Source organism: Triplophysa rosa, linkage group LG4 (assembly GCF_024868665.1).
Source record: "Triplophysa rosa linkage group LG4, Trosa_1v2, whole genome shotgun sequence".
Lineage (NCBI taxonomy): Eukaryota > Metazoa > Chordata > Actinopteri > Cypriniformes > Nemacheilidae > Triplophysa > Triplophysa rosa.
In genome coordinates this window covers 18,636,239-18,662,281 of record NC_079893.1, presented here as the reverse complement: position 1 = coordinate 18,662,281, position 26,043 = coordinate 18,636,239, and the positions used below count along the sequence as shown (strand labels likewise).

General features: G+C 48.0%; 1 pseudogene; it reads right to left on the bottom strand.

The window, feature by feature from the left end:
* Nucleotides 1–243: 243 nt before the first annotated feature.
* LOC130553017 (uncharacterized) lies at nucleotides 244–1,884 on the bottom strand (annotated as a pseudogene).
* Between the last annotated feature and the right edge of the window lie 24,159 nt (nucleotides 1,885–26,043).

The window sequence follows — 26,043 nt, the reverse complement described above, 5'->3', positions numbered from 1 at the left end:
CAGACATGTCGACCCGTGACCAGGCTCCGCCCTGCCTATATCAGTCAGGTTGACCTCTACCTATGTCATTATAGAAAGATTTCTTCCCGTACCCGTGCAAGGAGGGAAGTGCTGGTGAAACACCTCACTCTGTTATCAAAGAACCTGGGTTTACGTTAAGTAACCCATCGTTCTTTTTCTAACTTCGCTTGGTGTTTCACTATGGGAGATATAGTCCACTCCCGGAATGCACCCATATCAAAGCTATTCCTGATATCCTTCAATGGGTACAGAAGCACCGGCTCCCAGCACTGCATGTGCCAAGGACGGCTCGGACACGTCCAGTCTATAGAACCGCACGAAAGTGTGTGGCGTGGCCCAACTTGCTGCCGAGCAAATGTCTCCAACGGAAACTCCCCTGAGTAAAGTCCATGACGTAGCCATACCCCGTGTGGAGTGGGCTTTCAAGCCCTTAGGTGGCTGCAGGCCCCTGCAAACATAAGACAAGGATATAGCCTCCACGATCCAATGAGACAGCCGTTGACGCGATAATGGCTTCCCTCGCCGAGGAGTGGCCCACGACACAAATAGCTGGTCACAAGACCTGAAACCCGCTGTCCTATTTACATACATATGTAGTGCCCGAACCGGACACAATAAGTTCAGCTTCTGCTCCTCCGGGGAAGAGAACGGAGGAGGGTGAAAAGCTGCCAGTTCCATAGACAGGCACCTATACGCTGAGTCCACCACCTTAGGCACGAAAGCAGGGTTAGGACAGAACGCGACCTTAGTGTAAGCCCTAGAGAGAATTGCAAACAAGACGGGCTAACCGATAAAGCATGTAAATCACTCACACGCTTGGCGGTTACCAAAGCTATGAGCAGCGCAGTTTTAAGAGAAAGATACTTGAGCCCCACTCCTTCCAACGGCTCGAAAGGGTGATTACAAAGGGCTTCTAAAACAATGGTTACATCCCATAACGGTACCATTCGCCTAGACGCCGGTCGTTACGGCATGCCCCTTTCATAAATCGGCTTATTAACGGGTGCTGTCTGGCCGATTTTTCACCAAAACCCACATGACACGCTGAAATAGCTGCTAAATACACTTTAATGGTAGAGAAAGCTCTCCCTTTATCTAGCAGATACTGTAGGAAGCACAAAATATCTCTTACAGCGTACTGAAAAGGGACTATATGACTCCGCTCACACCACTCATCAAAGACTCGCCATTTATTGCTATAAAGTGAGCGAGCAGAGGGGGCTCTTGCACTCTGAATAGTGTGTATGACTGCCGACGGCAGACCAGGCGCATTCAAATTCCACCTCTCACGGGCCAAGCCCAAAGGGCTATGTTGTCAGGGTGAGGATGGTAAATTTCTCCCCCTGCCTGCGACAGAAGGTCCCTCCGTAGAGGGAGGGGCCACGGTTGACCTGCTAACAGTTGAATTATCTCTGCCACCCACGGTTTGGACGGCCAGCGTGGAACTATCAGTATTAACAATAGACCTTGCTCCCTCACCCTGGCTAGAGTGGGGGAAATTAGACTCAGCGGAGGGAAAGCATACAGAAGTACGTCTCGCCATGCGTGGGCTAAGGCATCCACACCCAGCGGTGCATTTCCATCCGTTAGCGAGAAATACAGAGGGCATTGAGCGTTTTCTTGCGAGGCGAAGAGATCTACGGCAGCCTGACCGCATCTGTGCCATATTTGGGACACCACCTGGGGGTGGAGTTTCCACTCCCCGTATAAGTGATTTCCCCTGGACAGCAAGTCCGCTCCCCTGTTTAAAATCCCCGGAACGTGAGTTGCTCTGAGGGATAAAAGCCTTGTATCGGCCCATACAATTAGTCTCTCTGCCAACTGATGCAACTGCAGAGAGCGTGTGCCTACCTGTCGATTGATGTAAGCCACTACTGTGGTATTGTGTGTTTTCACCAAAACATGCTGGCTTTTGATGAAGCCCAGAAAATGTTTCAGCGCTAACCATACTGCCATCAACTCCAAATAATTTCTATGTTTGTGAGTCAGCTGCGGAGGCCACAAGCCGTTCACCGACCTGCCCATTAAAGTCGCCCCCCACCCCAGCAATGACGCGTCCGTTGTCATAGTAACTCTCGATGACACCGCCCATAAGGGAATCCCCATCCTGAACGTCATGGGGCTTTTCCAGTGCCTGAGTGCTCTGAAGCACGCGTGAGTGATCCTCACCGGCCGGCCCAGATGCAGCCGAGAGCACAGACGCAAATGCGCGATCCAGCACTGAAAATCCCTCATTTAGAGCAGCCCCAACTGCACTACACAAATCACCGAGGCCATAAGCCCTAGCATTCGTAAAAGCATAGTCTGTACGGTACCACTTTCCCCATCTGAAAACAGTCGAGGCATTGTGTGAAAGACGCGATCCTCTCTTCTGTCAATGTTACTCGGTACGAGAGGGAATCTATGTTGAGCCCCAGATAATCTGTCTGTTGAAAAGGCTCCAGTCAGCTCTTTATCATATTGATCTTGAACCCCAAATTGCCGAGGTGATTTAACACAATCTCCGCATCTTTCACTGCTTGCTCTGTCGACGAAGAGCATATGAGATAATCGTCTATGTAAGACAATATTCTTATTCCCTTGTCCCTCAACGGGAACAGAGCTGCTTCCACACACTTGGTAAAAACCCTTGGGGCTAAAGACAGCCCGAATGGAATAGTTTAAAATTCATAAGCTGTGCCTCGGTGTGAAAATCTGAGGAATTTTCTGTGAGAGGGGTAAATGTCTATGTGAAAATATGCGTCTGCCAGATCGACTGTCACAAACCAATCGTTTGGACGAATTGATCGACAGAGCACTTTGTGTGTCAACATTCTGAATGAATACTTTCTCAGGTGCTTGTTTAACACACGAAGGTCCAGAATAGGACGGAGGGCTGTGCCCCCTTTCTTTGGGATAACAAAATAGCGGGAGTAAAAACCCTGACGGCTCTCCTCCTCGGGCACTACTCTGATCGCCCGTTTGTTTAACAGAGTTTCGATTTCAGCAGTCAGTATGCGGGCTGATTCCCCCTCCGCCACTGACATCAAAACCCTGTTGAACCGAGGTGGTTTCATTGCGAATTGAAGCCTGTATCCCCGTAAAATCGTAGCTAATACCCACGGATGAGCTGTGCATGTGCGCTAGTCTGCTATGCGGGCCGAGAGAAGACCTCCATATACTTCCGCCCTGCTGGCGTCGTACAGTGATGACGTCATCATCATCGCCGCGCGGGCTTTGGCCGAAGGAGCGAGCACTCCCCCCAGTGGTGGGACTAGGGGAGCGCCTCTCATGTTTTTCCACTTTAGAGAATCTTTTTTGTGTTTGGGAATATCGCCCTCGGCTACTTGCCTGGTTGCGATAGTAGAATGTTTATACTTATGTTTTCTGAATTCGGGGAGCATTCCGCCCTCGGCCCGTGGCCAGGATGCGAAAATGCGTTCTTTATACTTATATCCCCTGCACATAAAGGCATTCGAGAACATATTGTGAGTGCTTGGTGACACTGAACATAACACTGAGCTCTCTCGTCTCTCTGAGCTCGAGGAGAACAACTCAAACTGGCCCTTACCGAACTGAACACAATTGGGCCGTTTTTCCCCTTAGAAGGGCTGGGGAATAACTGCGTGTCAAGCCGCACACTTCTTCTCCTCTGGGTTTGGCGGACGGTTATTAGCTGCCACCGCCGCGTATAAATGCTTTCCCCACAGCCCAGGGCCATCCGATCGTGGTCGCTGGCCTGCATGTTGTCGGCTGTGAGCCAGTCTTGGACCTCTAGCACCCATCGGTCTCCCTCTCGCCGCTGCGGCTGCTGCGAAGCCCTACCGCATGGGTTGAGAGGTGGTCAAGGCACTTGCTTGCGTGGCAAACAGAGGTTAAACGCCTTGTCCTCCTGTTTCCTGAGGGTGCTGGTTTCCCTCATTTTCTCAAGGGCTGGACCAAACAACCCATTCGTAGGGTCGTAAGCTGCATCCATCACCTCCGATTTTTGCGCGTCGCCCAAGCCTGACAGGTTTAGCCATAACACTCTCTCACCTGACACAGCCAATCCCATCACGGGGCCGCAGCCCTGGACCGCGCCGCGGGAAGAGCGCAGAATTAAATCATTCACCACGCAAATCTCATCCCAAAGTACAGGGTTCGGCGCTCCCGAATCCAACTGACGTCCCATCTCCTCCAAAATCTCTGCTTGATACGCTGACAGTAACGTTACAGCATTCAGCGAGCATACTGACTGCCCCGCATATTTATACGTTCTCTGATAAATCGCTGCGGTCAGCTGATCCATTTTTCCCGGCAGCGAAATCTGAGAGGAGGCAGAGATTGAACGCCGACTCGGATGGAGGTGAAAAGCCACTAAAGACTCTACCGCTGGGGGTCTGGCCAACCCCAGCTCCCCCGTACCCTGAATCTCCACCATGGAATGCCCTTTGGTGGAGAGCTTGCTCTTAAAAGGGCTATCCCAATAACGGGACATTTCCTTCATGCAAGCCAGCACGGTGGGCAAGAGCTGTCTCGCTGCAGGCTGGGCAGGCGGCAGCCTTTTCCCGTAATAAATGTCCCTCTCAGTCCCTTCGGCATCTTTGGCCGTGGACTAAGGAAGGCCTAGTTTAGCCGCGGCTCTTTTGCAGACCTCATGCAGGTTGCTGTCTATCTGCGAGGCCGACTCGTTCGTGCTCTGTGGCCTGGACTGTTGGGCGGGGAAGAGGGAATTTTCTTCCTCCTCTTCGTCGTCCATATCCAAATCGAGGAGGTCAGAGTTAGCATCACCCTCTGCATCCTCATCCCCTGGTTCGCTTCTTCCTGCTCGAGCAGGCCAACGGAGGCATGTCCGGGGATTCGGCTTCCATCATGTCCACCCAGCTCGTTGTAGCTCGCGGGAGATGGTTAGTCGCCGCCAATTGCGTGGCAGTTCCAGACAGGCATGGGTCCTGCTTGTTGGCCACTGCCACTCTCAATCTTCTTTCCAGAATTTTAACCGGCATTAACGTACAGTGAGCGCATGTTTGCGGGTCCGCTAGCGATGCTTGAGCGTGTTTTGGGCCCATACACGTGATGCACATGGGATGAGGGTCCCTACCCGAGATGGTAGCTCCACATGATGATGGACACGGGTGGGATGCAACCTCCCTGGCCTTCAACTCTTTCCCTTTGGCAGGGGTAACAGCTGTCGACATGATGCGATCACCAACTCGTCACAACACGGTTACGATAAAAGGTAATAAAACCCTTAGAAGGTTCGCCTTGACGCGTGAACCTAATTAGACTTGACGTCTCCTGCCGCTGTAAATTAATACGCAATAGACCTATCGGAATAGCTCGCCTCGACGCAGACGCTATTCCAACTCTCAAGAATGTCAGCTCAACACAGTCCCATTCACTAACCTCGCATTCGGTGGCAGGTTCCTGTGATGGTCCACCTGTTGAACAGTTTAGCGAAAATCAGCCAATACGGGCGTGCTGAGAGAGCTTGCTGCAGTCTCCTATGGGAAGAAAGCGCGAATGACATAGGTAGAGGTCAACCTGACTGATATAGGCAGGGCGGAGCCTGGTCACGGGTCGACCTGTCTATCAGAGACAGACGTGGTGTCATAGGAGCTTCCGTAGTTGGTCACGCCCAAAGCGATTCCCATAGTGAAACACCGAGCGAAGTTAGAAAAAGAACCCAACTCGGCATATAACGTTACAGAATACACTGGGCTGATGTGTAAAACTAAACTCGCCACATATCCATAAAACTATATACATTTTATATTTATATAAATTATCAAATATAACTATTCATTACATTCAACAACAACAACGCCATAACACATAAACAGTAGGCTACCACCTTTAATAATGCCTCAAAGGGGGAGACGGCATGGACTGACCTTGAATGCGTCAATTATGTCATCTGGGTCCAGTGTTTCTGTGAGCTCTCGTTGTAAGTAAACAACAATAGCACGAGTATATATTTTTTTATTAAAACCCTTTCACACATAAGTTTAACATTTTCAGAATGACTCCCTGGCGTGAGTTATTTTCAAGGCAACCGTTAAAACGTATCTGTAGCGAGGAAGGCGGGACGAGATCCGTGGGGCAGGAAGGCGGGGCCGGTGGCGTGAGTGATAATGAGTATCAGCTGTACGCGCACCGGTCCCACATGCCTCACGGGGAGCTAGGGAGCATAAGAGGACGAGCGACGGGACTGCCGACGAGAGAGGACCGGGCCCGGAAATGTTACGTTTTATTTATGTTTGTGTGGTCGTCCAGTTGGTCGAGGTGGCGGTGTCGCAACAATCTTTAGAGACTTTCTTACTGTAACTCAGAGAACGGAGCATAAATTTAAATCATTTGAAGTGCTTGCGTTGAACATAATTGTTCCAATTGACAGTAAAAAAACATTGCTTTCTTGTACGTTGGCTACAGTGTATAGACCCCCTGGTCCCTACACTGATTTCCTGAAAGAGTTTGCGGACTTCCTATCGGACCTATTGGTTAACGTTGATAAAGTACTAATTGTCGGAGACTTTAATATCCACGTAGATAGTGCTAACGATGCATTAGCAGTGGCGTTTACAGAGCTATTACACTCTTTTGGAGTAACACAACACATCAATGGACCCACTCATCGATTTAATCATACACTAGACTTGATTATATCTCACGGAGCCGATCTAACCAATATAGATATTATACCTCAAAGCGACGATGTCACTGATCACTATCTTATAACATGTACACTGCGCACTGCAGAAATCAGCCGTTTAACTCGTTATCGACAGGGTAGAACAATTACCTCGACTACTAAAGATAGTTTCACAAAGAGCTTGCCAGATCTGACTCCTTTAATAACCATACCAATAAATATAGAATCGCTCGATGACATGACCAGCAAATTGGGCACTATTTTCTCTAATACATTAGAAGCTGTCGCACCTATGAAGTCAAAAAAGATTAATGAGAAAAACGCAGCACCATGGTACAATAGCACCACTCGCGCCCTTAAAAGAGAAACACGTAAACTGGAGCGCAAATGGAAACAAACCCAATTAGAGGTCTTTAAAATTGCGTGGAAAGAGAGTGCAAACTGTTATAAAAAGGCACTAAAAGCAGCAAAGGCTGAGCACCTCCGTAACCTCATAGAAACTAACAAAAACAATCCAAGGTTTTTATTTAGTACAGTTGCTAAACTAACAAATAAACAGACTTCACCTGACCTGGGTATTCCGCCGCACCTTGGTAGCAATGATTTCATGAATTTTTTTACAGAGAAAATCGAAAACATACGAGACAAAATAGTAAAAACTCAACCTCCAAGTCTGTCCTATAAATTAGTACCAACCATCGCCCCAAAAGAAAGGCTACAGTGTTTTTCACCTATAAAACAGGAAGATTTAATTAAACTTATTGCAACATCTAAACCTACAACTTGCTTATTAGATCCCATACCAACTAAATTATTAAAAGAGTTATTACCCGTTGCAATTGAGCCCATTTATAACATTATCAACTCGTCAATTAATCTAGGCCATGTCCCAGGACCCTTTAAACTGGCCGTCATTAAGCCTCTTATCAAGAAACCAAACTTAGACCCCAATGAACTAGGAAACTATAGACCGATTTCAAATCTCCCTTACCTGTCTAAAATACTAGAAAAAGTAGTGTCCACTCAGTTGTGCTCTTTCTTACAAAATAATGACATACACGAAAAATTCCAGTCAGGCTTTAGACCGCATCATAGTACTGAAACTGCGCTCGTTAAAATTACAAACGACCTGCTTATAGCATCAGATAAAGGTAACATCTCACTCCTAGTCCTGCTCGACCTTAGTGCTGCGTTCGATACTGTAGACCATAAAATACTTCTAGATCGCTTACACAATTATACCGGTATTCAGGGACAGGCACTACAATGGTTCAGATCTTACTTATCAGACAGACATCAATTTGTCCATTTAAATGGGGAATCATCAAATCTAACGCAAGTAAATTATGGATTACCTCAGGGATCGGTTTTAGGACCCTTGCTATTCTCCATATACATGCTGCCCCTTGGAAACATTATTAGAAAACATGGAATTAGCTTCCACTGTTATGCAGATGATACTCAGCTATATATCTCATCAAGACCAGATGATTCCTTCCAACTATCCAAATTGGCAGAGTGCATCGACGATATAAAGCATTGGATGACTTGTAATTTCCTTCTTTTAAATTCTAATAAAACAGAAATATTACTTATCGGACCAAAGACACGTGAGCAGAATATTTCGGATTATGACCTGCAAATTGAAGGCTGCACTGTTACTCCAACAAATACAGTTAAAGACCTTGGCGTTATATTAGACAGCAACCTGTCATTTAAAAATCACATCTCAAATGTCACAAAAACAGCCTTCTTCCACCTTAGAAATGTTGCCAAATTGCGAAATATTTTATGTGTGGCTGAGCAGAGAAGCTTATTCATGCATTTGTGACCTCAAGACTTGACTACTGTAATGCACTGCTTAGTGGTTGTCCTGCAGCATCAATAAACAAACTACAGTTAGTTCAGAATGCAGCTGCCAGAGTTCTAACCAGGTCCAGAAAATACGATCACATAACCCCAATGTTATCAACCCTTCACTGGTTACCCATTAAGTATCGTATTGACTTTAAAGTTCTTTTAATTACTTATAAAGCCTTAAACGGTTTAGCCCCTACCTACATAACAGAGCTTCTACCACACTACAACCCATCACGCTCTCTAAGATCTCAAAACTCCAGACTTTTGATAACACCTAGAATAACTAAATCCACCAAAGGGGGTAGAGCTTTCTCATACGTAGCACCTAAACTCTGGAATAGCCTCCCCGATACTATTCGAGGGTCAGACACACTCTCCCAATTTAAATCTAGATTAAAGACACATCTTTTCAGCCAAGCATTCACTAATACATAGCTAATGAACAGCAGCTACGCTAATTATTCTCTTTCTGTTTCTGCCCTCGCCTCGGGATGCCCATCCCGAGGTAGGGAGAGATTCCGCCAGGCCCAGATGAACGTCATATGCCCATCCACAACTAGAGATTACGCCAGCTACATCGGAAAATCCCGTGCCATCCTCCTGCGAGAGCCTGCGGACTGACTGACCATCCAGCTCCATCCAAGGCAATTCCATCACCACCCAAGAAAAAGGCGACCATCTGGCCGGCCCAGCTCAGACAATTCCATCCCCAACCGAGAGCAAAGACGGACTACCTGTCACATAAATGCTAAATTTACAATACTTGGTATTTAATGCTAAACTTACATCACACGACAGCAGTTTGAAGTTATGGCTGCACTCAGTGACTTTGATTGGAGGTAGCTGGGTGGGTGTTGTAGGGAGTGGGGGGGCTTGTTGGTTGTGGTTCGGGGCGTTTCATTTGTTGGGACTGTGTGGGTCTGGTCTGGTTGGTCTTGTTTTGTGGTCGATGTCGGACAACAGAGGAATAAAGTTAATTATGCCATTACTACTTTTCCCTGGTTGTTCCTCTGTTGTCTGTTGTTGATCACGGAATGGGACCGGGTTGGACCTGCACGGTTTCGGGGGTGGGGCTTCCTGGGTCGCGGCTCGTGGGCTCTCCCTGTTCTTCGTGGACGTTGCTCGGTGGCTTTGGTCGGGGTCACTGAGTGCAGCTATGACACGTCAGAGGAGATCTGGCCCTCCCGGCTGAGCCTGGTTTCTCCCGAGGTTTTTTTTTCTCCATTATTCAGCATTGGAGTTTGGGTTCCTCGCCACAGCAGAGCAGTGCAGTGTTGGCTTGCTCACCGGGAGACTGCATTTATTTATTTATTTATTATTTATTTATTAGATATTATTTATTATAATGATCTTGCTTGGTCTATAAACACCATGCACTGTGCTGTGTTTTACCTTTCTGTGTTTTTCTTATTTGCTCCTGTAAAGCTGCTTTGGAACAATGCACATTGTGAAAAGGCTGCTATATAAATAAAATTGAATTGAATTGAATTTGAATTATTTGACTAAGCTGCACGTGTCAGGATTTGTGGAATTTGACTAGATTTTCGTCAGGCGGTGAAGGTTAATCAAGACTTTACAAATTCATGAATAACAAAAATCTGACAATGGTGTGCAAATCCGACACCAATGTTAACAAACAGCGATAACATACTTCCTTCACGACTATGTGCGCTTTGATCTAACAAAACAGGGAACTGGAAACCGGAGGAATGGAGTGGCAGGTGTTCGAAACCTCGCGACCGCAGTTCGCTCAAGTCTAGAGTATTCCAAGCAAGCGTTGACTGTAGAGACGACTCCCCAGTGGACACATCAGCACAAGACGAGACAGCTAATGAACTCAGGTAATAAAGACATCCGACATGAAGGCTAAGAGGAAGAAGCGGAACGAGCTGCGGACGGAGAGCTCGCGGCCCTGTGTTGATTCCTGGGACGAGTTGTGGAGATGGCGGCAGCAGAGGGAGCGAGAGGAGTGCCAGCCGCAGTCTGGCCATGCAGCCGGTAATGCCTGTTACCAACAGCCATGATGGTGAGGAACAGGAAACGGGGAACTTGTTGCCGGCTGCCCTCAGCCAGAAGCCGATCGCCGGCTCTGCCAGAAGCAGCGCGCAGAGGGAGGAGTCGGGCTGTCCACCGAACGTCCAGCACCACAGCATAGCACCGCGAGGAAGAGCCTCTCGGCTGGCTGAGGACCGAGCGACGGCGTGTCGGGGGACCGGACTATTTTTTTTCCCTCTCTCCCCTCTCTCGTCCCTGTCGCTCGGGGTGCTCCCGGCTCCATTCTCTTGTCTCGTCGGTGCCTACCCCCAGGCGCTGGGACTCTCAAGGGGGGGCCCCCAGGGGGGGAGTAAGCACAGGCGCGGTGGTACCCCCGGCATGTGAGGGGCGATGGGGGTATGTAGCGAGGAAGGCGGGACGAGAGCCGTGGGGCAGGAAGGCGGGGCCGGTCGCGTGAGTGATAATGAGTATCAGCTGTATGCGCACCGGTCCCGCATGCCTCACGGGGAGCTAGGGAGCATAAGAGGACGAGTGACGGGACTGCCGACGAGAGAGCACCGGGCCCGGGAATGTTAAGTTTTATTTATGTTTGTGTGGCCGGCAGTCGACCGTGAGGTGGCTGCCGGCCTTTTACTTCCGTGTTATTGTTTGTTTATTTTTGATTAAAGATTGTTAAATGTTCGCCGGTTCCCGCCTCCTTCCTTCCCTACATTGAACTTTGTTACAGTATCACTTTAATATTTCCATGGCGATGCGGGACTGCTTAAATAAAAAACAATAAAATGTTTAGTTTCGAATCGCTCTCGCGTTACTTTGATGTCATCCGCCTGTCGGATCTTGCTGCGCCGCATCAAGTCGAACAAGCCTATCCATTTTACTCAACCTCCAAAGAAGAGAGACACATGGCATGAGAGGTAAGCACATTTTAGCTCAAAAAACTTTTTTTCCTTTCAAAGTAAAATTTCTATGATCAAGGATTTTTGATTGTAGTGTCTGAACAATTATAGACAAGTTTGAAAACATTTCATACATGTTTTAGTGCTTTAGCAGGCTACACAATGAGTCTATACAGTTAGCATGATGTTAGCTCTTAACTGCTGGATCATGCTAGTTTTTCAAACTTGTGGGTCTGGGGTGATTTGTGCCAAAGGGCCTGGGTTAAGTTGTGCCAGTGGCACAACTCACCCCCACTTATGATTATTTTCAAGATATTATTAATTTGTAATTGTACTTTTACATTTTAACACTTAAACTATGTGACATTCAGGAGAACAGGACTTGCCAAGCAAGTCTTCAAAGAAAACATGGAGACCGGAGCTGGCAGACCATATAAAAGGCACTAGCAGCAATGTTTCACGGCATACAGTGGCAAGAAAAAGTATGAGAACCTTTTGGAATTTCATTGTTTTCTGAATAAATTTGTCTAAAATGTGATCATCTAAGTCAAGGGTACAAACATAACGTGTCGAAAAATAATAACACAAAAATCTGATCTTTCATGTCTTTATTGCACACACTCATTCAACATTCAAAATGGCAGTGGAAAAAGTAAGTGAACCCTTAGAATTAATAACTGGTTGACCCCCCTTGGCAGCAATAACCTCAACCAGGCGCTTCCTGTAGCTGTGGATGAGACCTGCACATCGTTGAGGAGGAATTTTAGTCCATTCTTCCTGGCAGAACTGCTTTAGCTCGGTCATATTCTTTGGACGTCTCATGTGAATGGCCCTCTTCAAGTCAATCCATAGCATCTCTATTGGGTTGAGGTCTGGGCTCTGACTTGGTCTGTTGTGAACTTGCTCTGGTGTTTTGGGTCGTTGTCCTGTTGCATCACCCACCTAATACACAGTTGCAGCTGACGTACAGACATTCTCACATTATCCTGAAGAATTGTCTGACATACTTGGGAATTCATCTTCCCCTCAATGATTCCAAGCTGGTCAGGCCCTGATGCAGCAAAGCAGGCCCAAATTTCCTCCACCATACTTTACAGTTGGGATGATGTTTTCATGATGATATGCCGTGCCCTTTCTACGCCAGATGTAGTGCGGTGTGTTTTTTCCCAAATATTTCAGTCTTAGCTTCATCAGTCCACAAAACATTTTGCCAATACCACTGTGGAGTGTCACTGTGCTCTTTTGCAAACTTCAGGCGTGCAGCAATGTTCTTTTTAGTAAGCAGTGGCTTCCTTCGCGGTGTCCTGCCGTGGATACCCTGCTTGTTCATTTTTTTTTGTCTAATTATTAATTATTGTATTGTTTCTGGATCTGGTTTCCTGGCATTGCTTCCTGTTTCCTGCATCGCTGCCGGCAGCTTGTTTGTATCAGTGCTCTTATCACTTCGCTCTAATATTAGTGTATTTTATTTTCGTTAATTATTATTGTCGTTGCTAACTTATCCTGATATCTCAATAACCCTGTTCCTGTTATTTACTTGGAAGAGTCTAAACCAAAAGTGATAGTTAACTTAACGCCGTTAGCATAGCAATAGCGTGTTAGCTTGCTTTCTGTTCACACTGTGGAATATCATCTTGCCTCTGGTTTGTCTTGTGTGCTAACTGTTTCTCTTTTTAAGCGAGTATACTACGATCCATCGAGCAACCTTGGTAAGTTGGAATTGCACTTCAAATCCGGTGAGTTATGGCTTCTATTCCTATTATTGTTACTTGCACCTCATGTCATATGTTTAGCTTAGCCTTCTCTGTCAGCTGCGAGGGCTTTATATGCGATAAATGCAGGGAAATAGTTAGGCTGACAGAGAAGATCTTAGAATTAGAGTCTCGCATCCAATCTTTATCTGAGGATAGTAAGAGTTTAACGACGATAGAAAACACTTTGGATGCGAGCAACATTAGCGCACACAGCTCGGTTCCGGTTGAAAATCCCCCGCAGCTGGGAAACTTCGTGACTGTGAGACGGCGTAGTCGCAGGACAAAACATCACTCGACCGTTCCGATTACAGTCTCGAACAGGTTTGCCCCGCTCAGTGACGCACCGACTGAGAAACCTGCTGAAAGTGCCCTAGTTATCGGTGATTCTATTGTTCGGAACGTTAACATAGAGGCACCAGCCACCATAGTCCAATGTTTACCGGGAGCCAGAGCGCCTGACATCAAGTCAAATTTAAATGTGCTGGCTAAGGCTAATCGTAAATTCAGTAAGATTGTCATTCACGTCGGCACAAATGATGTTCGACTCCGTCAATCGGAGATCACAAAAGATAACATTAAAGAGGTGTGTGAGCTCGCAAGCATGATGTCAGACACTGTAATATTCTCTGGCCCCCTCAATGCTTATCGTGGTGATGAGATTTATAGCAGATTATATTCACTAAATGGCTGGTTGTCTGAGTGGTGCCTGCAGAATGATATAGTTTTTATAAATAACTGGAAGAGTTTTGAGGGCAGACCTGACCTGTTGAAACGAGATGGTCTCCATCCCTCCTGGGCTGGGACTTCCATCCTGTCTAGAAATATGGCAAAAAGTCTTAATGCTAATGCTAAAACTTGACTCGCTGGGGCCCAGGTCAGGGAGCAGACAGTATGGCTTAACCAACTGTCTGCTTGCCGTCTCACGTCGCAGAATACACAAAATGTACAACATGTAGTAATCCGTTCTCCCAAACATCACAAAATAGAGACTGTGTCTGTCCCCCGGATTAGCAAACATAAAATAATGCGTAAACCTCTTGAAAGTAATTTAATAAACGTTAAACAAACTAAACATGAACAAAATACAGATAATCAACTGTTACGACTCGGATTGCTAAATATTAGATCTCTCTCTAATAAAGCACTTTTTGTTAACGATATGATAACAGATCATAAAATAGACATGCTCTGTTTGACAGAAACATGGCTAAAACCAGATGATTATATTGCTTTAAATGAATCTGTCCCCCAAGATTATTATTATAAACACGAGCCTCGTCTAAAAGGCAGAGGGGGAGGTGTCGCAGCACTTTACAATAACTCTCTTAGCATTTCCCAGAAGTCGAACTCTAAATATAATTCTTTTGAAGTCATGGTTCTTCATGTTTCAACACCTAATACTAAAGATAAAACACTTTTTAAATTGATTCTAGCTATTGTATATAGGCCTCCAGGGCACCACACAGATTTTATTAAAGAATTTGGTGGGTTCTTATCAGAACTAGTACTGGCCGCAGATAGACTCCTTGTCGTTGGTGACTTTAACATCCACGTAGATAACGTTACAGATGCCTTAGGAATGGCTTTCAAAGACACTCTTAACTCCATGGGCATTAGTCAACATGTGTCAGGACCCACTCACCTTCGTAATCATACTTTAGATTTAATACTGTCTTACGGTATAAATGTGGACGACGTTAAAATCCTTCAGCAGAGTGAAGACATTTCGGATCATTATCTGGTATTATGTTTGCTTCACTGGCCTACGGCTGCAAATAAAACTCATTGTTACAAATATGGTAGAACAATAACTTCAACTACCAAAGATGCGTTTCTCGATAATCTGCCCGAATTGTCTCAAATCATGAGAAATAACGTTGAAGATCTTGACATTACCACTGAAAATTTTAATTCCACCTTCTCGGTAACGCTAGACAAAGTTGCTCCACTACGTTTAAAGAAGATTAAAAATGGCAGCCCCACACCGTGGTATAATGAACACACTCAGGCTCTAAAGAAAGCGGCCCGAAAAATGGAGCGCAACTTTAAGAAAACTAAATTAGAGGTATTTCGTACAGCATGGAAGGATAGTATTCGAAAATACAGGAAAGCCCTAATAACTTCTAGATCCGCCTACTTTTCATCACTAATAGAAGAAAACCAGCACAACCCTAGGTTTTTATTTAACACGGTGGCTAAATTAACAAAAAATAAATCGTCAGTGACTTCTGATCCTGTATATCAGCATAGCAGTGATGAATTTATGAACTACTTCACATATAAAATCCAAGATATTAGAGAAAAAATTATAACAATGCAATCAGAAGTGAAACCCGCTGAACAAACTAACTACAGCGCCCTTAAGGAGAAAATGCAATTATTTTATACCGTAGATCAAGATGAGCTGTCTAAAATTATTAGATCATCTAAATCAACAACATGCATACTAGACCCTATACCTACAAATCTACTGAAAGAGATGCTCCCAGAAATTATAGATCCTCTTCTTGGTATTATTAACTCATCTCTGACATTAGGACATGTGCCTAAAGCATATAAGGTGGCTGTTATAAGGCCCCTTGTCAAAAAACCCCAACTCGACCCTAGAGAACTAAGGAACTACAGGCCTATATCGAATCTACCTTTCATATCTAAAGTTCTGGAAAAAGTAGTTTCAACTCAATTATGCTCCTTCCTCCAAAGGAATGACATCAATGAAGAATTCCAGTCTGGATTTAGAGCATGTCACAGTACAGAGACTGCTTTGATCAGAGTTACAAATGATCTGCTATTGGCGTCTGACCGAGGTTGTATCTCGTTATTGGTGCTGCTAGACCTTAGTGCTGCATTCGATACCATTGACCACAGCACACTCCTACATAGACTCGAAAATTATGTCGGCATTAAGGGAATAGCTTTGAAATGGTTTAAATCTTATTTATCCGACCGTTTTCAATTTGTAGCAATAAACAATGAGGTGTCACGCAAATCGCAAGTCCAGTACGGTGTACCACAGGGCTCAGTCTTAGGGCCTCTGCTCTTCGCATTATACATGCTACCTCTAGGAGATATAATAAAGCGACACGGAGTTAGCTTTCACTGTTATGCTGATGATACTCAACTTTATATTTCCTCGAAGCCTCATGAAACACAGCAGTTCCATCGAATAATGGAATGCATAGTCGATATAAAAAACTGGATGAGTAACAACTTTTTATTACTGAACTCGGACAAAACGGAAGTGTTACTTATTGGACCGAAAACTGCTATAAGTAACAACCAAGAATACTGTTTAACTATTGACGGATGTTCCATAAAACCCTCGTCGTCAGCAAAGAATCTTGGCGTTCTATTCGATAGTAATCTGTCATTTGAGAGCCACGTCGCCAACACCTGTAAAATTGCGTTTTTCCATTTTAAGAATATATCTAAACTACGTCATATGCTGTCAATCTCAGATGCAGAGAAGTTAATTCATGCATTCATGACATCAAGACTAGATTACTGTAATGCACTGTTAGGTGGTTGCCCTGCAGGCTTATTACAAAAACTCCAATTGGTCCAAAACGCGGCAGCTCGAGTTCTTACACGTACAAAAAAGTATGAACATATTAGCCCGGTTCTGTCAACCTTGCACTGGTTACCTATAAAGCATCGCGTTAACTTTAAAATCTTGCTTATTACCTATAAAGCCTTACATGGTTTAGCTCCTCAGTACTTGAATGAACTCCTTTTGTATTACAGTCCTTCACGTGCATTACGCTCTCAGGCGTCCTGTCAGTTGGTAATACCTAGAATTTCAAAATCAAGTGCAGGTGGTAGATCCTTTTCCTATCTAGCGCCTAAACTTTGGAATAGTCTTCCCTGCACTGTCCGGGAGGCAGACACACTCTGTCAGTTTAAATCTAGACTAAAGACGCATCTTTTTAATCTTGCATACACTACTCTTCCATAATATAAATCTTCAGAGGGTTTAGGCTGCATTAGTTAGATCAACCGGAACCAAAAACACAACTGATGTACTTGTTGCATCAAAGAGTACAGAACAGTACTCTACTCTCAGCCAGTCTTGTCTCATTGTTCCAAGGTTACCACAGCGAGCAGGATGCAGTTCATGGCCTGACCTGATGGTAGAGCGGAGAATGGGAAGTGGGGACCTGACAAGAGCTGAGATGATAGAGCTGGATAAAGAAGGACGCGGTCTCTTGACATGTCTTCACCACAAAATTTCAAATGCTATTAGATTATTAATGATAATCTTAAACTATAATTTATTTTATTATTAAGTTTATTTATTTTATTTAGCCTTGTTGTGCAAGCTCTCTGGAGCTTGTGCAGAGGCAGCAGCTTTTGCCAGAGGGGAACTGGAATCCCCTGGTTGGGCCTGGGTTCTCCTGAGGTTTTTTTTCTCGATTAGAGTTTTGGGTTCCTCGCCACCGTTTGCATACTGTTTTTGCACTATCTGCCTGACCGGGGGGGCTGCTTTAGAATCTTAAAGTTTTACTTAATTAATATTGCATATAGGAATTTATTATCTGCTATATTTGACCTGTGCTTCTCTCTCCTTTATCCTAAATGTGTGCTCTCACTGAGCGTGTGTGTGTGTGCGTACTTGTCTGTGTACGTACGTGTGTGTGTGTGTGTGTGTGTGTGTGTGTGTGTGTCTGTGTCTGTGTGTGTTGGTGCGTGTGCGTGTTGTGTGTGTGGAGTGTTTTGTGTGTGGGTGTGTCTGTCTTCTGTGTTTTCAACCTTTTCTTGTTTTTGCAGGTACAACTTTGATTGTTTTGCTTGTAGTCAATGTGTCTCATGTACAGCTGCTTTGTAACAATGAAAATTGTAAAAGCGCTATATAAATAAAGTTGAGTTGAGTTGAGTTTTACGTATTGTAGACTCATGAACAGAGGTGTTAGCAAGTTCCAATGATGCCTTCAAATCTTTGGCTGTCATTCGGGGTTGTTTCTTTACCTCATTGATGAGTCTTCGTTGTGCTCTTGCTGTCATTTTGACTGGGCGCCCACTTTTTGGTAGAGTAGCAACAGTCCCAAAGTGTCTCCATTTGTAGATTGTTTGCGTAACTGTAGACTGGTGAATTTCTAAAGTCTCTGAAATAACTTTGTAACCCTTGCCAGCTTTATGTAAATCAACAATTCTTGATCGTAGATCCTCTGAAAGCTCTTTTTGGTGAGGCATTGCTCACATAAGCGTGTTCTTCTTGTGCAGCACAAACTCCAAAAGTTTGAGGGGTTTTTATCAGTCAAAGTAGCTGTAGTCCACACCTCCAAACTTATTATCTTAACGAGACTCCAGGTGTGCTAAAACCTGACTCAAATTAACTTTTTTGTGGTCATTAACTCAAGGGTTCACATACTTTTTCGACAAGCACTACGAGTTTTTTTTGGTTGTTCTCATTAAAGACATGAAAGATCAAAAAAAGTTGTGTTATTATTTTAGACACATTTTATTTGTCAATACCCTTGACTTAGATGAAGATCAGATCACATTTTATGACAAATTTATTCAGAAAACCACAAAATTCCAAAAGGTTCACATACTTTTTCTTGCCACTGTAAGTGCCATGAAATGCCGTGAGCTGGCTTTTTTGAGTACGAAGAAATGGCATTGATATCCCTGCCAGCTGGATCAGAGAGAAAAAGGCAGGTTAGGTTAAGTGTGCATTTATTAAGGAAAAGTTATAGGGAACATTGATAATTATTTTCCCAGGACATGCTCATTATCAGTTATCACAATGCACATCCTACAGAGAAGCAAAATTGGGTACTTATTTTGTAGTTTTTGGGAAAATATTTTATATAAGGTAAAGCTATATGCTCTAATTATGACTAATTCCAACAGTTTAATAGGGTGACAATATCTAAATAAACCGTAAATGAGTATTGAATTAGTCTTGCTTTCATATAGCATTACAGTTCATAACATTAAAATGTTCTGTTTTACTTCAGAAATCACTGGCACAATTTACCCAAACGTTTTCTCCCCAAAGGCACAACTTGCCCTGCACCAGGGGCAAGTTGTGCCACAAGACCACTTTTTTCCCAAAAGCTATATTTCTGAAACAATTTATTTCAGATCCAAAGTTATTGTTCTCAGGGATGCACCATATCCTGAAATATATGTACATTCTTAAGTTGAAGGCATTACTGTCATGGCCTCACTTTAAAGTAACTTTGAGTAAAAACTGGCACAACTCACCCCACTCTCCCTACTGTTTTAGTTGTGCTAAATATGTTTTAAATGTAATATGATATTTTACATTTAGTGTCACACTCCCCGTAAACTCATGCCTTTGAACGTTTATTAACAAATGTTAGTAATAGTTTATTAGTTATTGTAGTCAATTAGGTCAATTGTCCAGGAGAAAGGACACCCAGTAGGCTAAAATAATGATTCGTGGATGCAGATCATAGGGTGCTTGACATCCAGATTCAGCTCTGGTGCGTGTATTATGGTCAGAGCAAATGTTTTGTAGACATTTTCTTTGCGTTTGTACCGGCTATTATGGCAACCTCTAACTGCACACATAACCCTTGTACCTTTGGGTTCCATAATAAATACTAACTTGCCCAGAGGCGTATTAAGACCTCATGGTGCCCCTGGGCAACCTACCCACACACAAGAATCCACTCATTCAAAGATTTACGTATATAATAGAACACAAAAAACAACTATTTTCATCAAGTATTTTTAACAACGAGGCCTACTGTAGTTAAGGGGCACCTGCTTTCTATTGTAATGTTACATTACTTGTTTTGATGTAGTGAAAAAAATCACTAACAACATTTTTTTAACTGGTGTAAATGTTGTGCATGTCACAAAGTGGGGGGTACCGGGACATATGAAGAGTTGAGATAACTCAGTTTTTAAAGATTTTCAAAAATCATGTTTCCTTTTCTGTCGGTCTCTCGACGTTGTGTCGAACCGACAGAATGGGGTTTGTCTTGAGAACCTATCATCTTCTAAGTATTTAGAAAAGGCCAATGAAAATTGGCGAATGAAATTTGCATGCCGGGCTCCTCCCCGGATGTCCGGGTATAAGAGGGAATGCTCATTCATTCACCTTTTGTTCTTCAGAGCCTTAGCATCTGATGAGCGATCTTCAAATCTTCGTTGATCCTATTCTGCTGGAATCTACGACGTGGTGCAGCGGATGGTCCCTTCCTGCAGCGACTTTCCCCTGGGCGTCTCGGCAGTTCCGGAAGTGTCTGAGCAATTCTTTTTCTAAAAGAGCAAATTTCTCCAGCGTGGCATGTCCCGCTGTTCTCTTGGGTGCGACGCGCTCATTGAGGAAGGGGACGGACACGATGTCTGTCTCAGGTGTTTGGGTCTCCGGCACGCTGAGGCAGCCTTCGTGTATACATCCTGCCCGCACTGCGGGCGGATGCCTATCCAGACGTTGCGGTCACGGGTGGCGGTATTCTTTATGGATAAAGCCACCACCTCGTCTGTTACCCGATCCGTGACGGCAGTGACTACGGCCCTGCCGCCCGTTTCGGTTAACACCGGGGGTGATATGGGGATCACCGTGAACGTTAGACCGCCAGCCACAGGCTCACGGACCGTTCACGCCCCGTCACGCTTGTCTGACCATTCCTTAAGAGACGGTCCTACCCCGTCTTGTTCCTCCGCCACGTACTCGGGAGTGCGTGACGAAGATGAGATGTCGATCACAGCATCGGAGGGCGACCTCTTGGCATCCGACCCCGATGATTCCTCGGAGCTCCCTCCCCCGGGGGGACGAGCCCAGGAAGAGGCGGACGTTGAGATGTCAACCATGCTCTTCCGGGCCGCCGCGAGCATTGGGCTGCAGTGCACAGCACCGCCTTTACCCCAGCGCTCGCGGTTGGATACGTGGTACCTGGGGTCTGAGCGCGGCTCCAAGCCGCGCCCAGCGCCGGTCCCGTATTTCCCGGAGGTACATGAGGAGCTGAGTAAGACTTGGAACGCGCCCCTCACGGCTCGTTCCAGTCAGAAAGGCTCAGTCGCCCTTACTTCCCTCGATGGTGGGGCGGCCAGGGGCTATGTCGAGATCCCCCAGGTGGAGCGTGCTGTCGCGGTGCACCTATGCCCGCAGACAGCGGCCACCTGGAGGGCTCGGCCTAGACTCCCATCCAAGGCGTGTAAGTTTTCGGCATCGCTGGTGTCGAAGGCTTACATGGCTGCGGGTCAGGCCGCCTCCTCCCTCCACGCCATGGCCATCCTGCAGGTCCACCAGGCCAAGGCGTTGAAGGAGCTCCACGAGGGTAAGACCGACCCAACGGTTATGCAGGAACTCCGTACCGCCACCGATCTCGCTCTACGGGCGACTAAGGTGACGGCACGGGCCTTGGGTCGGGCGATGTCCACCATGGTGGTCCAAGAGAGGCACCTCTGGCTCAACCTTGCGCAGATGCGGGACGCTGAGAAGGTTCGCTTTCTCGACGCCCCCATCTCGCAGGGAGGGCTGTTTGGTGACACCGTTGAGGATTTCTCTCAGCAGTTCTCAACGGTGAAGAAGCAGACGGAGGCTATCAAGCACATCCTGCCCCGCTGTGACTCGGCCGTCGTCAGGCCTCCGAGATCCCGAGCGGCGTCTGCTTCCCGGCAGCCCCGGACCTCTTCGACTCCGGATCCGGCTCCAGTGCCCCCTTCTCAGGCTGCCTCCCGGAGAAGGACGTCGAAGAGGAAACCGCCTCCCCGTCAGCAGCCGTCGCGGAAGCAGAAGCGGCCCTGACGGAGAGACCCCAGGGAGATTGAGACTACCATCGGGCCCGATTCCAGCCACCACATCGCTGGATCGGATAGGGACGGTTCCTGCCCCGTCCTACCATCAGCTGGTCCCCCCGGGGGGGCCAGCGCCCACTTCCTCACGAAAAGAGTTTCCTCTCTCTCTGGGTTGTCACAGCCGTTCCCACCCTCTGGTCGACGGTGGACGGCAACTCGACGTTGCGTCATGGCGAAGCGCAATGTCGAGTATAAACACTGGCCTTCAGCACTCTCAGACAGACAGTGCGTCGAGCCAGACAATCGCCAGGCAGGAAAAACAGCAGAGCCGATCTCCTCCCCGGGGGTCCTCCCCCGGCAAGGAATCCGTACTGCTAGCCATCGAACCACCCTCCGGGGGGACGATGAAGCAGATCAAACCTCTAGTCCCCCTGTCACAGTTTCTGGGTGCCTGGTCTCAGCTTCCCAGACTGTCAGGTTGGCTGAGGAAGACGATCCGTCTCGGCTACGCGATTCAGTTTGCGAAACGTCCGCCCAAGTTCCGGGGCGTCCTCTTTACCTCAGTCAGAGGCAGGGATGCCCCCGTGCTTCGGGCGGAGGTCGCCTCCCTTCTGGTGAAGGGAGCGATCGAGCCCGTCCCACTGGCCGAGATGTTCAGCGGGTTCTACAGCCCGTACTTCATTGTCCCCAAGAAAGGCGGGGGGTTGCGCCCTATCTTGGATCTGCGTGTTCTGAACAGGCACCTACACAAGCTGCCTTTCAGGATGGTCACGCAAAAGCGCATCCTGGCGTCGGTCAGGCGTCAGGATTGGTTCATGGCAATCGACCTGAAGGACGCGTACTTTCATGTCTCGATCCTCCCTCGACACCGGCCGTTCCTGCGGTTCGCGTTCGAGGGACAGGCATATCAGTACAGGGTCCTCCCCTTCGGTCTGTCCCTGTCTCCACGTGTCTTTACGAAGGTCGTGGAGGCCGCCCTTCTTCCCCTCAAGGAAGAAGGTGTGCGGGTACTCAACTATCTCGACGACTGGCTCGTCTTGGCTCACTCGCGAGATCTGTTGTGTACACACAGGGACCTGGTGCTCCGGCACCTAGATCGGTTGGGGCTACAGGTCAACTGGGAAAAGAGCAAGCTCTCCCCCGCGCAGAGCATCTCCTTTCTCGGTATGGAACTCGACTCTGTCTCCATGACAGCACGACTGACTACAGAGCGTGCCCGGTCAGTGTTACGCTGCCTGAAGGTTTTCAGGCAGCCGGCGGTCTCCCTGAAACATTTTCAGAGGCTCCTGGGGCACATGGCATCCTCGGCGGGGGTGGTCCCCCTCGGGTTGATGCACATGCGACCACTCCAACACTGGCTACAGAGTCGAGTTCCTTGGAGAGCGTGGCACACCGGCAGCAGGCGTATAGTCATCACGCCTTTCTGCCGGCGCACCCTGACCCCTTGGTCGTCTATGGCCTTCCTACGGGAGGGGGTCCCCCTAGGGCAGGTATCAAGACACGTCGTGGTAATGACGGATGCCTCCCTTCAGGGCTGGGGTGCTGTGTGCAACGGGCACGCAGTGTCGGGGCGATGGACGGGCCCCCGCCTGCGTTGGCATATCAACTGCCTAGAGTTGTGGGCTGTGCTACTTGCACTGAAGAGGTTCCAACCTTTCGTGCAGGGCAGGCACGTGCTGGTCCTGTCGGACAGCACAGCTGCCGTGGCGTATATCAACCACCAGGGTGGCGTTCCTTCATGGCAGCTAACACGACTCGCCGATGATGACTCCTGTGGAGTCAGCAGGTGATCAGCTCCCTGCGAGCGATACACATCCCGGGCGCCCTGAACCAGACATCAGACTTGCTCTCTCGTCAGTGGTCACCTCGCAGAGAGTGGCGACTCCACCCCCACGCGGTTCAACTCATATGGGAGCAGTTCGGCCAGGCGCAGGTGGACCGGTTTGCCTCCCCGGACTCCACCCATTGTCCGCTTTGGTACTCCCTATCCGACGGTCCCCTCGGTACGGATGACCTTGCGCACAGCTGGCCGCGGGACAAGAGGAAGTACACCTTCCCCCCAGTGAGCCTCATTGCACAGACCCTGTGCAAGGTCAGGGAAGAGGAGCATCAAGTGCTACTAGTTGCGCCTTACTGGTCCAACCGGACTTGGTTCTCAGAGCTGGTGCTTCTGAAAACAACTCCCCCCTGGCCGATTCCCCTGATGAAGGACCTTCTTTCTTAGTGGAAGGGCACGTTTTGGCATCCCAGGCCAGACCTCTGGGACCTCCATGTCTGGCCCCTGGACAGGACGAGGAGATCCTGAGCGACCTACCCCTGGCAGTGGTAGAGACCTTCACACAGGCTTGGGCCCTGGCCACTAGGAGACTGTATGCCTTCAAGTGGCGCATCTTCTCGTCCTGGTGCTCTTCTCACGGAGAAGACCCACAGAGATGCTCGATCAGGTACGTACTGTCCTTTCTCCAGGAGAGACTTGAGAAGAACCTCTCCCCTTCCACACTGAAAGTGTATGTTGCCGCTATAGCCGCACATCACGATCCAGTTGCTGGTAAGTCTCTAGGACAGCACGACCAGGTCACCAGGTTCCTGAGGGGCCCGCGCCCCGTACCCTCTTGGGACCTCGAAGTGGTCCTTGAGGGCCTCCAGAGGCCCCCTTTCGAGCCCCTAGGAGAGGCCGATCTTTCTCGCCTGTCGAAAAAGACGGCCCTCCTGGTAGCGCTCGACTCCTTCAAGAGGGTAGGGGACCTACAAGCATTCTCTGTGTCCTTGGGTTGCCTAGAATTCGGGCCTGGAGACTCTCACGTTATCCTGAAACCACGGCCCGGCTACGTGCCCAAGGTTCCCACCACTCCCTTCCGGGACCAGGTGGTGAACTTGCAGGCGCTCCCCACCAGGGAGGAAGACCCAACCCCGCCCGTGTTGTGTCCAGTACGCGCACTGCGGCTCTACTTGGACCGCACGCAGAGCTTCAGAAGCTCTGAGCAGCTCTTTGTCTGTTTTGGAGGTCAGCAGAAGGGGAGAGCTGTCTCCAAACAGAGGTTGGCGCACTGGATCGTGGATGCCATATCCTTGGCATACCGGTCGCAAGATCGCCCCTGCCCCTTAGGAGTTAAGGCACATTCCACTCGGGGTGTCGCCTCCTCGTGGGCACTGGCTCAGGGCGCCTCTCTGGCAGACATCTGAAGAGCTGCAGGTTGGGCTACGCCCAATACCTTCGCGAGGTTCTACAACCTCCGCTTTGAACCGGTGTCAGCCCACGTCCTGCAGGGCAACAAGTAGGACCGGCAACCGTTAGGGCGTATGCCTGCGGAAGCCCTTCCCCCTCCGGGGGGAGTAGTGGCGATCCCGCCTCACTTCTTTCCCCTCGGGTAAAGAACAGGCATTCCATCCATCACTAAGCAGAGCAGCCCTGCACCCTTAGGCCGGGGTACAGTTGAGTTATCTCCCAGTTGGCTCTAACCGGACCTAGTGCTCCAGACGTGGTAACCCCCCCTCCGTGGGCTGTTCCGTCTGATGTATCCTCATGAATGGTTCCCACCTTGGCAACCCATGACCTCCCCAGGTGGACTCCCACCTTGCGGTTAACTCCTGCAGTCCGCACATTCTTCCCACGAGTTCTCCCCTGATGGTGAGACCATGTGGTGTCTCCACTAATTCCTCCCTACGGTAGGTAGTGGCCTCTGCAGCGTTTTTCCCCCCCGGGGGGGAATAATGCTTACCCAGTGGCCCGTACGGTGCCGGGCGGCTTCTCGCCATTTAGAGAATCAGGCCTCCGCCCGTGACGGCCGGCGTTAGGGGGCTTCCCAACTTTTTGTGGAAAGCTCTGGGTCCCCCTTCCTCTCCACTGGAAGGTCATAATTTCGCGCTAGCGTGTTCGTCTGACTCGCCCAGGCCAGTCAACGTCGCTCCGCAGAGATTGTGACGCGGCTCAGTGCTGTGGCGTTTTCCATAGGAACCCCATTCTGTCGGTTCGACACAACGTCGAGAGACCGACAGAAAGGGAACGTCTTGGTTACGGATGTAACCTCGGTTCCCTGATGGAGGGAACGAGACGTTGTGTCCCTCATGCCACAACACTGGCCGCCCACCCCAGCGGTCGGGGGAGGATGCTTTAGGCTCCTCAGACCAAAGGTGAATGAATGAGCACGCCGGCTTCCCTCTTATACCCGGACATCCGGGGAGGAGCCCG